Here is a 16,069-nt window from a genome sequence, read left to right on the forward strand (position 1 = left end):
GAGTTGCAGCGCTGGCTGAGCTCTGTAAGTGTGGACACCTGGTAAGTTGCAGCGCTGTAACCCCCTCACCAGCGCTGCAACTTGCAAGTGTAGCCAAGCCCAGAGACGGTATAAGTTTTAAACAAACAATTTAATACTATACACAGGAATGATGATTGTGAAGCTTGGTTGAGGTGGAAGAGGGTGGGTTATTTCCCAGGGAATACCTTACTGCTAAATGATGAACTAGAACTCCGCTCAGTCCATGCTGTTAATGTAGCCTCACACTCTACAAAGCAGCACAAATGGAGGGAGGGGAGACAGCATGGCAGACAGAGACAGAGTGACACACCCTGTGTGTGTGTGTGTGTGTGAGAGAGAGAGAGAGAGACATTGCCCCTTTAAGTATGCTGACCTCACTCTAAATACATTGCCTTTTTAAGTAGATCAGCAAGTTGAGACAGCAAGCTCCCTCCATCCTGAGCCCTGTCGTTACCCCCCTCAACTCTATAGAGATGGGGTAAGTGGGGGGCAGGAGCAGGAGGGAGGGGAACACCCTGACATTGGCAAGCAGGAGGCTCCTGGGAGCAGCTCCAAGGCAAAGGGCAGGAGCAGCACATGGCAGTTGGGGGAAGGACAGTTGAACTGCCAGCAATTGACAGCTTGCTGGGCAGCTGCTGCACAGGGAACTTAGGGGAGCCGGGAAGCTGATGGGGGGCTGCCAGTCTACCTGGTTCCAAGCCTCCACCAGCTAGCTGCAATGGGCTGCTCTTTCTGCAAGCAGTGGACAATGCAGGTGGCTGCCAAACAACATTATAAGGGAGCACTGTACAACTTTAAACAATCACGTTCTCTAATTGATCAGCAATGTAACAACAAAACAACGTTAATGAGGATGACGAGGAGTTACTGTATTGTTTTTACAGTGTTGGATTATTTTATTTGGCTCTTGCTGAGTCAGGAACCAGTTTTGAGAAATTTGTGTTTGTAAGGGAATTCCTGTTAAAACATAATTGCTACTATCTGACTTTTGTATAGTAACTCCAATTCACAGTCACCTTACTAATGTAATTATATATTATAAGATATACTGATTACATTAAGAGGAATTTTTGCCAGTTTTCATTATTTCTGCAAGACTTTTTTTAAAATTAAATTGAATTTGCCTCGGTATTATAATAAACAACACAAAGGGCGAAGTTCTCATAGGCTCTGGAAACAGAGATAATAGCTCCCAGAATGAGTATACTAATAGACTACAAAAGCCCCGTATTCTGGGTGAGATCAACTGACTTACAGCTCCCTCCCATACAGTGATTCTGCTATGGTCTGTCAATATTGACGTGTTGTCTTTTGTGTTATACTTAGACTGTAAGCTCTTTTTGTTCTGTGTTTGTACAGGATCTAGTACAGTGGAGTCTTGGTCCATGACTGAGGGCTCCTAGGTGCTACAAGAATACAAATAAATAAATAAATAATAGTAATAGCCAGGGGGCTGTGAGCAGAGCATGGCAGCCCCATACGTATAGCCACAGAACTAAACTGGTTGCTCTACCTGACCATCCATGATGTATGTTGCAGAGGACCCACAGAGCAGCCTCTCTCTAAATCTTTCTCAGTTCAGACAGCCAACTCTTGTTCTGTCAATAAACATGCTGCATGTGTCAGAAACAGATAGCAAAGGGGTAACCAAACACCTGACCAGAGGACCAATCAGGAAACCGGATTTTTCAAAGCTCAAGGGAGGGAATACTTGGGTGTGTGTGTCCCCTTTGTCTGCTCGCTCTGTTCTCCGGTCTGTCTCTCAGCTATGAGAGGGTTCTTTCTATCTTCAAGCTTCTAATCTTCAGTTTCAAAGTTGTGAGTACAAAGGTAGAAAAGACAATAGGCTGTTATTGTTTTTTTTGTATTTACATGTATGTAGTTGCTGGAATGTTTAAATTGTATCTCTTTTTGAATAAGGCTGTTTATTCATTTTCTTTTACGCAATTTGATCCTGTATTAATTGTCACCTTGATACAGAGATAATTTTTTTGTGTCTTTCTTCTTTCTTTTTATATAAAGCTTCTTTTTAAGAACCTATATTGAAGTTTTTCTCTGGTTAAGGCTAGCGAACAGAAGGGGGAAATCTCTTTGTGTTAGCTTGACTAGGGTTGAATCTGCATACTCGAGGAGGAAGGAAATTGCCCTCTCTGTTTTTGCATTCAAGGAGTTTTAAGTACAGTTCGCCACGATCAACCCAGGGAGGGGAGGGCTGGGGATGAGATAAAGAGGAGAACAAGGGGAGGAGGTTGTTTTCCCTTTGGTATAAGGCTCAGGGCTTCTGAGTCTTGGGGTCCCCCAGAGAAGGTTTTGGGAGACCAGAGAGGGAGCCAAGCCCTGGAAATCACTTGGCTGGTGGCAGCGATATCAGATCTAAGCTGGTAATTAAGCTTAGAGGGTTCATGCCAGCTTCTCAGTTTATGAACGCTAAGGTTCAAATCTGAGTGGGAAGCTACGACACATGTTTGTTAGGGATTTGGAAGTGGTTACATTGATAATACTATCTGACTGTAAAAAGAATGAAAATATAATGTAATAAATATGAAAATAATTATTTTTATTTCTAATGTTTAATGATAATCATTGTTTCCAGTGTTTTGTTGTGTCATCTCACGCACTTTTTAAACATAATTTTTACATTAAAAATGTAAAAAAGCTACTGAGAGAGAGAAAAGGAAGCTATTGTTGATGGGGAAAGAGGAAAGTCTACGTGCTGTGACAAAGTTCCTCCACTACCTTGGTGAGTCCTGCGCTTATTGGCAGATTTTCTCACATCAGTGATCTTCCCCACAGTCTGGATCAACTCCTCCTGTGTCTGATCAGGAGTTGGGACGTTTAGGGGGAACCCGGGCTCACCCTCTACTCCAGGTTCCAGCCCAGGGCCCTATGGATTGCAGTTATCTATAGTGCCTCTTGTAACAGCTGCATGACAGCTACACTCCCTGGGCTACTTCCCCATGGCCTCCTCCAAACATCTTCTTTATCCTCACCACAGGACTTTCCTCCTGGTGTCTGATAACGCTTGTACTCCTTAATCCTCCAGCAGCACACTCTCTCACTCTCAGCTCTTTGTGCCTCTTGCTCCCAGCTCCTTACATACACTTCCTCTCCTCTGGCTCCTCCTCACCTGACTGGAGTGAGCTCCTTTTTAAACCCAGGTGCCCTGATTAGCCTGCCTTGATTGGCTGCAGTGATCTGATCAGCCTGTCTGCCTTAATTGGTTCTAGCAGTTTCCTGATTACTCTAGTGCAGCCCCTGCTCCGGTCACTCAGGGAACAGAAAACTACTCATCCAGTGACCAATATATTTGCCCTCTACCAGACTCCTGTACCCCACTGGTGTGGGTCTGTACAGTGCATATTATAGGATGTAATTACTGCTCAAGAAGGATGCACTCAAATGGTGGCTACTTTATCTTATTGAAGAAGTTTCCATGTAAATATAATTGCAAAAATCCTACCCTCACACCAGTAAATCCCTGTCACTCCTTGTGAATGATAGATACCCTTGCATCCTGAGTCATGCTTATGATTTGGAAAGAATGCAACCCTGTTGAATCATGCTGGCATTAAACAGTCTCCCCATTGTAACAGCTGAAAACGTTAGTGACATCAGAAAGTAGCATTCAAATTCTCCTTACATGGTATCAGTGTCTCAGGGGAAAGCAGTCTCCCTGTGTTATTTAATGAAGTCCAGATTCTGTTACCCTCTGCATCCTTAATCACACCATATAGTACTTAATTCCTTGAGCAGTCCATTGACTCCACTGTGATTATACAGAGAGTAAAGAACTACTCAGTGTGAGTAAGGATGGCAGAATCTAGCCCTAAATTATGGCCTTTCTAAAACCTATATTATACACATACCACTGCACTTAGCCGTATTTTAGCACCTAAAAGACTTTCTCAGTATTTTTGTGTCCCAAGAAAGGTTTTATTAGCATGAACAAAGAGCAAAAGAGATTTAGATGAATAGTTATTATGGCAGCTAAAGAGTACTAATTTACAATGATGTATTTAAAAAAGAAAGATAATTTTAGTTAATGTTAATATCCTTTGCTTTTTGATGTGCTATTTTGAAGACCATCTCATTGTCTATGAGTAAGACAGATTTTAAATATTGATTGACCACTAACAAACACACACCCGATTTCTCAAATAACAGAGCTGAGTGTTACATTCTGAATATTGACCATATGAAGAAAGAAAGTCCATTTCCTACCTTGTAGCCCTTGTGGTTAATGGTGAGATATTATCAGGCAGTGGTGCAGCAGCAGTAGTTGCAGGTAGAAGATTCAAGACGTCTTGACCACCAGATCTGTCTGTACTCTTCTTTTCCTGCTTTTTCTTTTCTATATCTTGCCCATTACCAGGTGGTTGGCCTGGTTCCGGAGCCAGGGCTGAGGAAACATTCTGAAACATTAAGGAAAAGGGTCAAGTAAGTATCTCATAATATAATCTAGAGTACAGAAGATTTTGTAGATCATTATCTAGCTTCCATCATTTTGTTCTATCCACTGACAAAACTTTTGAGTAGGGTACCTGTGATGGAACTCAGAGATTCTATCCTTAAGCCATTTGCTTATCCTAACTATATATTGAACAGAGGGAAATTGCTGAGTCAAAAATAAATACAAGAAAAAGAGCAGAGATGGAAGAATGCAACAACTGTTTTCAAGCCTGAAACTGCTCAAGGCATTTACTGCCCCAACGAGATATTCATCTGCTCTTTCTCAAGCCCAGCAAATGCTTCCTTGTGCTAAGAGCATTTACAAGGACCAGAAGGAAGGATGGAAACAAGCTATAACTTATTTATTCATAAAGGTGACAAACAATTTGCAAAATAATAATAATAATAATAACAAATCAATGTGAATCAGCCTAGGACCCAAAGCAAGATAGTCAGAGCCAGATTTCAAATTCTCTCCCGTATTACAAGGGTATTCAAATCCAAGGTTTGGCATTCGATTACTGAAGTTAACAAAAAAAAAAAAAAAGGAAGGCCTGATTCTCCCCTGCTGGGTACCTTGTGCAATCATTCACATCCACACACAGTGGGTATGAAATGTCATTCTGACTTGGTAACGTTATACCCACTTTTCACAGGTGTAAATGGATGGCAGAGGAGAAACTGGCCCAGAGCATGGGCAGGCTCAACTCAGGACTCGGCAGGCCAAGCATGCAGCTTTGTTGGCAGCACAAGAGATCATATCAATATAGCATGAATTTTTATTTTCAGTAGCTTTCCATAAGCCTAATACAGTCTCCCCACTCACATTCCTACAAATGGAAAAGGTTTCAGAAATTTCAACATATTAGCTTCCTGGCTGACAAATCTGTATTTCAATTCACAAGAGAAGCTGTCCTAAGGATTAGCTTCTGCATGGAGGCTGCCACCCTCCCAGCTGAAGCTCAGTCTAAGGCAGTGGTTTCCAAACTTGTTCTGCTGCTTGTGCAGGGAAAGCCCCTGGCAGGCTGAGTCGGTTTGTGTATCTGCCGCGTCTGCAGGTTCGGCCGATCGCGGCTCCCAGTGGCTGCAGTTCACCGCTCCAGGCCAGAGGAGGCTGCAGGAAGTGGTGTGGGCCGAGGGATGTGGTGGCCGCCATTCCTGCTGCCTCCACTGGCCTGGAGCGGCAAACCGCAGCCACTGGGAGCCGCCATCGGCCGAACCTGTGGACGCGGCAGGTGCACAAACCAACCAGTCTGCCAGGGGCTTTCCCTGCACAAGCAGCAGAAGAAGTTTGGGAACCTCTGCTCTAAGGATATGTCTACAGTGCTTCTAGGAGCAAGCCTCCCAGCTTGGATTGATGGACTTTTGGTAGTGGGGCTTGAGCAAATGTGCTAAAAATACCTGTGTAGACAATGCAGCTCGGGATGGGGCTGAAGCTCTCAAGCCTGAGGGGTAGGGGTAGGGGTGGGCTTGAGAGCCCAAGCTTCAGCCCGAGTTGCAAGGTCATAGCAACATCTACACACATTTACTGACAAGAACCTCCACAAATATTGTCAAATTGGGTGCATTCCTAGATGGCACGATGATGTTATCTGTTCAGAGTCAAATTCTCTCTGGCCCTTGCTCAGTTAAGGGAGGATGCAAAAAGCCTTCCTACACCTTGCATCATCCATGCAAAGGCCACCAAAGGCAATGAGCAGAGAGGACATGGGGCCATTTTTCTGGACCTGCTACTCACTATGGGGTCAGTAGATCTGGCTGGCTGCATAAGATAGAGGGAGGAGAGGTAAGTTGAATCCCCAAAAGTGGTACATAGGCAGGAACGCATCTTTTAAGCACCAAGATGCTCTGGGAGGAACTACCTCCCCAAGGCAAAATGCTTCTGATGCGCCCCCTGGTGTGGTGCAGCCCGAAGTGCCCAATCCTGAATCAGCAACCACTGATTATAAACCCCTGCATCTGCGTGGAATCCCATGGGTATACAAGACTGATTCCTAGTTCTGGGTTTCTGTATTTGTATTTTTTTCATTGACAAATTAAATTGATAAATTTTAATTACAGAAAGATTTTGCATATGAAACCACATTTCTTTCCATGTTAACATGCTGTGCTGTCATGCCAACACAGACTTCTCACATTAATACTCTGTGCTGTCACACCAACACAAACTTTTCAGGGTCAGAGCAGAGAGCCAGAGACACCCAGTGGCCAAAAAAAAAAAATTGTGCACGTAAGAAGCAACTGAAAAGAAGAAGTAAACATTCAGGACATACTAAAAGCATAAAAGAAAGAAAGAATAGTCAGCATCCTTCGGGCTCAGTGCAAAACTGATAAACTTGCACATCATCTTCCTATCCCTGGAGGGAAAGTACACAGTTTTGTTTACATAAGAGTGCTGCGGGGCTCATCTTGTCACAACCCTTTCAGTTGGGATAAGCTGATGGTTCTAGGGTTGTTTATTGTGTGTATGGACATCCAGCTTGTAGGGTTTTCACCTGTCTGGTTATGTATATGGCTTCTATCACTACAGTATCTGAGTAGTTCCCAAGATTTAAAAAGAAAATCTCTTTCTACCAACAAAGGTGCATATACATACGTGCATGTGTGTGTGAAGAATTCATGGAAAGAAAGGAATATTGAAGAAATGTGTTTTGCATTTAATTCTGGAAGCCGTGACCTCTGTCTTCTTCATCTCATCTCTTGCAGAAGCAAGTTCTATAGCCTAGGTCCTGCTCACCTGAATGAACTACACTCCTGAACCTTTCCTCTGCTGGTTGACAGTTTCATAGTTCCAGTGGAATGTAACCTTGCACAACAGTTATGGTCATGGAAGGAAAGGAGCTCTCAGGGAGCCAGGGCTAATCTCTTGGAGATCTTTGCACCATTATTCTAAAGTCAGTCCTTGAACTGGACTTAATTAAATGGGAAAGCAGTGCAGAGAGTAGAGTACCAGGGTAATATGCTTAAAGCAAGCTGTGCTATTAAGCACATAAATTGCTGAGTTTTGTACTAGCTGTAGGTTTTTTTCAGTGTCTATGGGTTGCTTCTAGATATGATGAGTTGCAATAATCAAAACCTGGTCACAAATAGGATGGAGCGTAATCTTCTGGCCACTCACAGATGGATGTGGGTTTTTTTTGCTGCCACAACTATTTGGGCTTCCAGTAGCACAGAGAAATATAAAATAACCCCAAGGGAACAGATCAATCTAACAATTGCTGTGCAGATGCTTTCAATAGTCTGGGGTGTTACCATAGGTGTGCGCAGCACATTTCATTAGGGTGTACACCCAAGGAATTTTTTTTTTAAAGACGAACATTTATTGAATACTCAATCATAAAGGACATTATTTTTATTCATCAAACAAACTAAAGAAATTAAAACTTAACTAAACTTAATTTTTGTTAAATTAACAACTAAACTTTACTTAAAAAATGAGACACGGTTCTGAACTGAGGAGTCGGAGGTATTTGCACTACTATCAGCACATTCATTATAATTCAGTTTGTCGCTCTTTATCTTAACAATGAACCGATCCATATTTTAAAATTAAAAGGGAGTATCATACGATTGAATTAAAAACGTAAAGCCATGGTCTTGCTATTTCAGTAGAGTACATGCGAGAAAGATTACAAACATTGTAGACACTGCACTAGGCACACCTGATGGCTCACTTATATAGATCAAATAATTTTCTAGAATAGTAGTCGGAGGGGGAGGACCAATGGTAATGTGGCGCCGCAGTAGTGGGGACGCATGCTGCAGGACTGCCCAGAGGATTCAGGGAGCCTGTTTCTTCACTTCAGCAGGCCAGACTTGGAGGGGGATCGTAACCCTGACAGAGCAGGGGTGACACTGGGGAGAAGGGTCCTGCCACCCAGAGCCTGAGAGAGTGTGGCCACCACCAGAGCAAGTGTCCAACCCGCAGCGTCCCTGCAACACAGCCAGGGCCTGAGAAGGAGGCCTGGGACCTACAAGTAACAGACTATGAAGTGCCCTGATGTCCAGAGACACTGTTTGTGATGGTCCCTGCCACAGAGCGGAGTGATGTGTTTTCCTTTAACCTTTCCCATTTTTCCTTATTCTTTTTTAAAATTAATTGTTAATTAAATAACTTGTATTTGCTTTAAATTGTATGATGTGATCAGTGCATCAGGGAGGTGCGCAGTGCAAAGAGAGTAGTCCGGAGTAGGGACACCCTAGCCCCTGTCCTGGGTGACCACAGCAGGGTTGGGGGTTGAGCCCCCCAGGAATCCTGGGCCCAGCCTTGTTTGGGTTACGAGGACTCCGCCAGACAGGAGAGTGGAAGGGGAGTCCTCAAGGGCAGGGAGACCTCTGGGTAAAGGAAGTGGGAACAAGGACTCAGATCCTTTCGCTAGCCCACTTCACCGGGGTAGTGCAGAAGCCAGGAAAGTTCCCCACAATAGTGGGACCATTCCCCTGCTTACATACAGAAACAACTTATGTTCTCTAAATTTACACCCAAAGCCAATGAATCCTGAAAGTAGCATGATTAACCTGAAGTTAATAAATAAGGTTGACCTGATTATGGTATTGAAAAAAATTCTTGCTCATCAGCATGTCAGATAGCAAAATTATCAAAGTATCATCAACAAAACACGTAATACTGGTAGTAAATATTCCTGATGAAAAACAATGTTGATATCCATGTTACGCATTTGCAGCATCACAACTGATTCTTCCAGACCCTGTATAGTGTCACATAGCACTGTCATGTACATCCAGTTTTTCTAGAAAATCTGTTGCTTCTCAGAACACTTTGGGGACAGAATGATTTTGGCAGATGTATATATTTGCTCAATGGTACTGAGCAGTTTGAATGCAAATCTCATTCTTGCCCTCACGTTCCCACACTGGCAAGTGTCTGGACCCTCATCAATGACAGGAAAATAAAAAACACTTCTCATCTAGTTAGGCAAGAACACGTAGTCAGGCAACTAAAATTTCAAGTTCTAATATTCAATATCTAACAGGGCCTATTATTAGAATCTGAAAAAAATATAACAATCAAAGTGTAGGTCTTTAAAAGGTAATGCTCCCCTTTTGGTTTAAGTGATCAAGAATTGCATTTTAAAGTAGATTTGTGTTAACAGATTTCTAGTTCACTGTTACTTTTCCCTCATAAAAGGATATGCACCTTGTGAGTCTATGCCAAGCAGCAGAGAAACAAAATTCAACTGTTTTGTCAATTTGTTCAGAATTCAATCACAAAGATATGTAAACAAATTGCTGTACTAGATATTTTCCACAATACATTCTTATTAAGGTTGAAAGTTACAGGCTCAGATTCCACCATAAATAGAACTTATTACACAAAATGTACAGTTAGAGAGCTGACATTAAAAGAAAGCACACATATGAAATTAAAGATTACTACTTGTTTGACCTCTTGACATCTCTGAAGTGATTTGACACTGAAATTTCCACAGAAACATTTAACCAGTCAGTGGAGCATGACATTTTCTTTATTTTTATTCAATGATCATTGATGAGACAATTTTTAAAATAGTTTTTAACCCATTACATCAGAAAGAAGTTACAGTTAAGAGAGACTGACATATCAGAAGAAACAGCAAATATCTCAGTAGTGCATTTTTCTTTAAGCCCGTATTATCCTTAAGGGAGTAAAAGTATTTCTTCTGGAAAAGGAAATATAATAGGGACTGTATTTAATCCTTGCAAAAGGACAGATCTTTTATGAAAGCACAAGGCAAATGTACAAAGATCAGCTTTCAGTATCCCAATAATTTTCTTCTGGTGCAGTCTGTTTGATCAGGGGCTAAAGAGACCAATGATTTACAAGAATAGTATATTATTAAATGATTTTAAAAGCCAAGAGATTTAAATGATCCAGTAAAATCCACTGTTATACTATGGCAAACATTATTGAATCAAAAAGTTACTTTAATACAACATTGGATTCTATGTACATACAACACGGTTTCCTGAACTCTCATTGAATCTCCCAGTCTGGTTTAAAGCCCTAGCAACAGCATTAGCTGCTGCCACGGTATTGTATTACAAAATTCCAAGAGGTCTGACAGTTTCTTCAACAGATCAGTAGGCTCTTGATAAGGCACCACTAAAACGATTGTTTTAAAAGTAGGAATTTGTACTTAAACACAAGGGCTGGGTGGGCATTATTTTTTTTCTCTTTGAATGAATGAAATTGCTTTCTTTTAAATCTTCCCCTATGGTACATTCTTACATTAAACACACATCCTTTTATGGAGTTGTTGAAACATGCCATAGTTCTGACTGTAGTTGAAAGTAACCTTTAAAGAGTTACAGTAAGTTTCCATTTCTAATAGCTTCTTGTGTTTATTGGGAAAGGGAAAAAGAGATGGAACAAAGCTTCGTTCTTAATCAGTAAACCAGATCTTACCTTTTATTTTCTGCACATCTTCCATTGCTCTTTTCTAACGTGAACTACGAACTATTTCTTAGATTGGTTTAAAAGTTTGTCTATTAGAATCATCAGTTCATTCACTCCAAGTCAACAACTTCCTCTGTAAGAAGCTTATGGTGAACAATCTGACTGCAGGTGAATGCTGGGAAGTGGACCAAAGGTCATCCCCATGGTGTCAGGAATCAGATTTCAGAAACAACTGCCAAGCTGACCAAATAGGGAGGGTAACACATGTTAACTGTTAAAGACAGCAGGCCACACATCTTTTCAGCCAAATGGTTTGCACATGTGTGACTTAGCAGGCTACTATCAAGTGAAAAAAATGTGTACATGATACTTTGCGGCCAGTACACTGCTCATTTTACTGCCCTGAACTGATTGCAGAAAAGGGTAGTGGAAAGTTTGTTCATCCAAAACTCAGAATAGTAGAGCACTCCTCCGTATTCTCGTTATACTTACAGATTAAATCAAATTCTTAAAACTGTAGCAGAGCTCTTGTGAAAAGAGCTGGCTGCTATTCACAGTGCATCCAAATACACAAAGTGGGATACTGCCACTTGCTTGACATGCTAATCTAATACCCTAACAGCTATTAGGCAGGAATGCCTATATATGTGTGTGTGTGTGTGTGTATATTAACGTTCCATCTACACTATAAAACTGGCCAGAAAGAATTTACTAGAGGGATTCTTGAAAAAGATTTCTGGTAACATAGTTGTGTTGATCATGTAGATGGGAAATCACTATGGCTGTTGATTAATCATAGTTAATTCACACTATGAATTAATTGCGATTAAAAAAATTAATCACGATTAATCACATCGTTAAACAATAGACTATCTACTGAAATGTATTAAATATTTTGGATATTCTTCTACATTTTTAAATATATTGATTTCAGTTACAACACAGAATACAAAGTGTACAGTGCTCACTTTATATTATTTGTATTACAAATATTTGCACTGTAAAAATGATAAAACAAAAGAAATAGTATTTTTCAATTCACCTCATACAAGTACCATAGTGCAATCTCTATCATGAAAGTGCAATTTACAGATTTTTTTTGTGACATAACTGCACTCAAAGACAAAACAATGTAAAACTTTAGGGCCTACAAGGCCAATCAGTCTGACTTTTTGTTCAGCCAATCGCTCAGACAAACAAGTTTGTTTACATTTGCAGGAGATAATGCTCCCTGCTTCTTGTTTACAGTGTCACCTGAAAGTCAGAACAGGTGTTCACCTAGCACTGTTGTAGCCACCATTGCAAGATATTTAAGTGCCAGATGCGCTAAAGATTCATGCTTCAACTACCATTCCAGAGGACATGCACCCATGCTGATGATAGGGGTTCTGCTTGATAACGATCCAGAGCAGAGTGGACCGACATGTTCATTTTCATCATCTGAGTCAGATGCCACCAGCAGAAGGTTGATTTTCGTTTTTGGTGGTTTGGGTCCTGTAGTTTCTGCATTTAAGACTTCTGAAAGCATGCTCCACATCCCATCCTGATCAGATTCTTAAATCTTGAGTTGAGTGCTGTAGTTATCTTTAGAAATCTTTCATTGGTACCTTCTTTGTCTTTTGTCAAATGTGCAGCGCAAGTATTCTTAAAATGAACAACATGTGCTGAATCGTCACCCAAGACTACTATAACATGAAATATGTGGCAGAATGCGGGTAAAAGTGTCCTTAAAAAGACATGTTGGGACATCCGAGACTGTTATCACACAAAATATATGGCAGAATGCAGATAAAACACAGAACAGGAGACATACAATTCTCCCCCAAGGAGTTCAATCACAAATTTAATGAACTCATTTTTTTTTTTAACGAGTGTCATTGGCATGGAAGCATGTCCTCTGCAATGGTGGCCAAAGCATGAAGGGGCAAATGAATGTTTAGCATATCTGGCTCATAAATACCTTGCAATGTCGCTACAAAAGTGCCATGCGCACATCTATTCTCACTTTCACGACAGAAATTGCACTATGGTACTTGTATGAGGTGAGTTGAAAAATACTATTTTATTTTTACAGTGCAAATATTTATAATAAATAAATATAAAGTGAGCACTGTACACTTTGTATTCTGTGTTGTAATTGAAATCAATATATTTGAAAATGTGGAAAATATCCAAAAATATTTATATAAATAGTGTTCTATTATTGTTTATCAGCATGATTAATCATGATTAATTTTTTTAATCACTTGACAGCCCTAGAAATCACTTGGTGAAAATGGTGGTAGAGAATTGTTTGAGCAGAGCTCCTTGCAAGGTCAGGTCCATCATTTGCATTTTTGTCCCATACTTGTTGGCAAGGTCATTTTACTTTACTGCAATCTCCTCTGTCAGGTAAATGGTATTTTTAGTATTGAGTTCTTTGGTGTTGTCAGTGCCTCAGAAGAGATTTTATTGTGTTGTATGATTTTGCAATAACCAATGGAGCAGTGGCAGGTATAGCCTCCTGTGTCGATGGGTGAACTCCTCGTCCTGCAGCAGCAACCTTCGGTGCAGAACCATAACCTTAATCTTAGCCCAGCATAGAGGGGAAGGCCCAAGAACTCACCCAGCAGCAGCAGCTCCTGTCCCATCGGAGAGGGTTTCGCTCCCTACTCAGGGTACTGCAACCCTGTGACCAGGCCAAACCAGAGCAGCACTGCAACTCCATGAGCCAGTTTGCAACACCCAGAGTAGCAAACCAGGCCCACCTCACATGTGGGGTGAGTGCAGGGTGGGCTCATTCCCCAGCACACACACCCAGGCCTCCCCTCTGCACCAGTCTGAGGTTAGGGTTGCGGGGTGAGGGGCAGAGAGTGCTGCTGCAAGTGGTCAATGACTCCAGGTCACAACTTCTGGAGCAAGGAGAAGCACATTGGGAAACTTTTAGTGCACCTCAGCAGGGTCCACATGGCCAGTTAGTGCCCATTAGAAAACAAACCCCCAATGGTGTGCACTAACGCACCGTGAAGATAAGCCTCTAGTGAACACAGAAGTTGCTGCTTGACAGAGCTCTAACATGAGGAGTTCTCTACCAACACTGCAAAGGCAGTGGCAGCTTTTTGGGGACAGGGATCTTTTTGTTCTGTCTGTGGCCCAAGTACAATGGCCTTGGTCCTTGACGAGGGCTCATAGGCACTATGGTAATGCAAATACAATAATAAAAATAAATAATAAATAATAATAACAACATCAACTCAAGCTTCATATCAATGTGTCTTAAAAGGAACCTTGTGGGGACAACTTCTGTGGGTAAAGTAATTCAGCTTTCACAATCTTTCAGTCTTTAGCCTCCCTGCTGAGGGTGACAATTATCATGGAGGTTTTTCCCTATCATTTTATAATTGACACTAACAGGACAAAGTTTAAGCAACTGTGATAACAAGAAAGTAAAAGCAATTTTAAAAATCTGCTCAGAGACTTTTATTTTATAACCCTACAGTAGCATGTTATTTTCATCCTTTTGAGTAATACATTAGAAATCTCTAACTGCGCATGTAGAATATAATTTAAAAAATGCTGTGCTTCCATACTTAGCCACTGTTTTAATCTCACTATTATGCACCATATTTCTTTTTCCTTTCAGAAAAAGCAACGGCAATCTGAACCCAAAGGTTGCACTCCTTGCACTGTTGGTTTCTATGACCTTTCTGTGCTACTGAGGAGTCTGAACTATTTATCCCCAGAACAGGTGCAGCACAGGCAGTGGCAATGTGAGCTTCTTCACAACAACCCACCAGTGTGCTTCAGCCCTGACCTGCACGAATGTATATAGCAGATGCTTAAGTGCACTTTGGGACAAATGCGTTACAGTTACAGAACTGCTTTCACATTTCTGGTAAATGTTTTTGTTTTTCACCTGCCCATGTGATCTACATCACTTGGTTGTTGTGCAGCTGTCTGTCACCCATTGGAAATTCTGGAAAATGCTGGGCTTCTTGGACCTTGTGTTATGTATGACAACAGAAAACAGCAACTCTGATTTCATATAGGGTTGCCAGGCGTCTGGTTTTCAACCGGAAACTCCTAATTGGGCCCTTTTGGCTAAAGCAGGCTCCCTGCCTGCCCTGGCTCCGCACCACTTCCGGAAGTGGTCAGCATGTCCCTGTGTCCCCTAGGCTCAGGTGTGATCAGGAAAGTTCCGCATGCTGCCCCTGGCCTGAGCACCGCTTCCGCAGCTCCAATTGTCCAGGAACCGCGGCCAATGAGGACTGCGGGCATGGTGCCTGCAGCCGTGGGGAGCGCGCAGAGCTGCCTGGCCCCACCATGTAGGGACTGGATATGTCGGCTGCTTCCAGGAACAGTGCGGAGCCAAGGCAGGCAGGGAGCCTGCCTTAGCCCCACTGCGCCGCTGACCAGGAGTCACCTGAGGTAAGTGCCACCCGGCAGAAGCCTGCATCCAGTGATGAGCTGCCAAAATCTTAACAACTGCTTCCCTATAAAAGGTTCTGATTTAAGGAATGTGACACAGTATGTATTTTTTGTATCTTCCTCCATAAGAACTGGCAATGCATTGAGTCATTGGGAGCCATACTTAACAATAAAAAATATGTCTGTATTTTTAAAATTTAAAAATTCCTCCCGCATGGCAACTTAAGAATCAAAAAGCCTGACATGTCTGGGAAAATACAGATGTATGTTAACCCTACCTAAAGTTCTTTTTTAAAAAGATGGGCCTGAACTAGAAATGAGCTCTGTTTCACATGCGTGGATCCCCACCACTCCCTGGGGGTGGGCTAGGTTGACCAGATGTCCCAATTTTACAGGGACAGTCCCGATTTCTGGGTCTTTTTCTTAGATAGGCTCTTATTACTCCCAACCCCCATCCCGATTTTTCACATTTACTGTCTGGTCACCCTAGGGTGTGCACATGTGTGGGTCCCAGCTGCTCCCTGCCCCCCTCATTGAAGCAGGTGTGCAGGGTTACTGCCCTGGGAACTGCAGGACACCAGTGGACGTGGGGCCAGCTGCAGACAGGGGTTTGGGGCAGGGTTAGCTGGAGGCAGGGGATGCGGGACTGGCTGCAGGCAAGGCAGGGGGTGCAGAGCTGGCTGGAGACAGAGGGGTTTGGGGCTAGCTGGCTTTGGGCAGGGGGGTTGGCTGGAGACAGGGTAGGGGGTGTGGCAGGGTGTGTGGCAGGGGCTGGCTGCGGGCAGGGGATGTGGA

This window comes from Chelonoidis abingdonii, chromosome 15, assembly GCF_003597395.2.
Source record: "Chelonoidis abingdonii isolate Lonesome George chromosome 15, CheloAbing_2.0, whole genome shotgun sequence".
Classification (NCBI taxonomy): domain Eukaryota; kingdom Metazoa; phylum Chordata; order Testudines; family Testudinidae; genus Chelonoidis; species Chelonoidis abingdonii.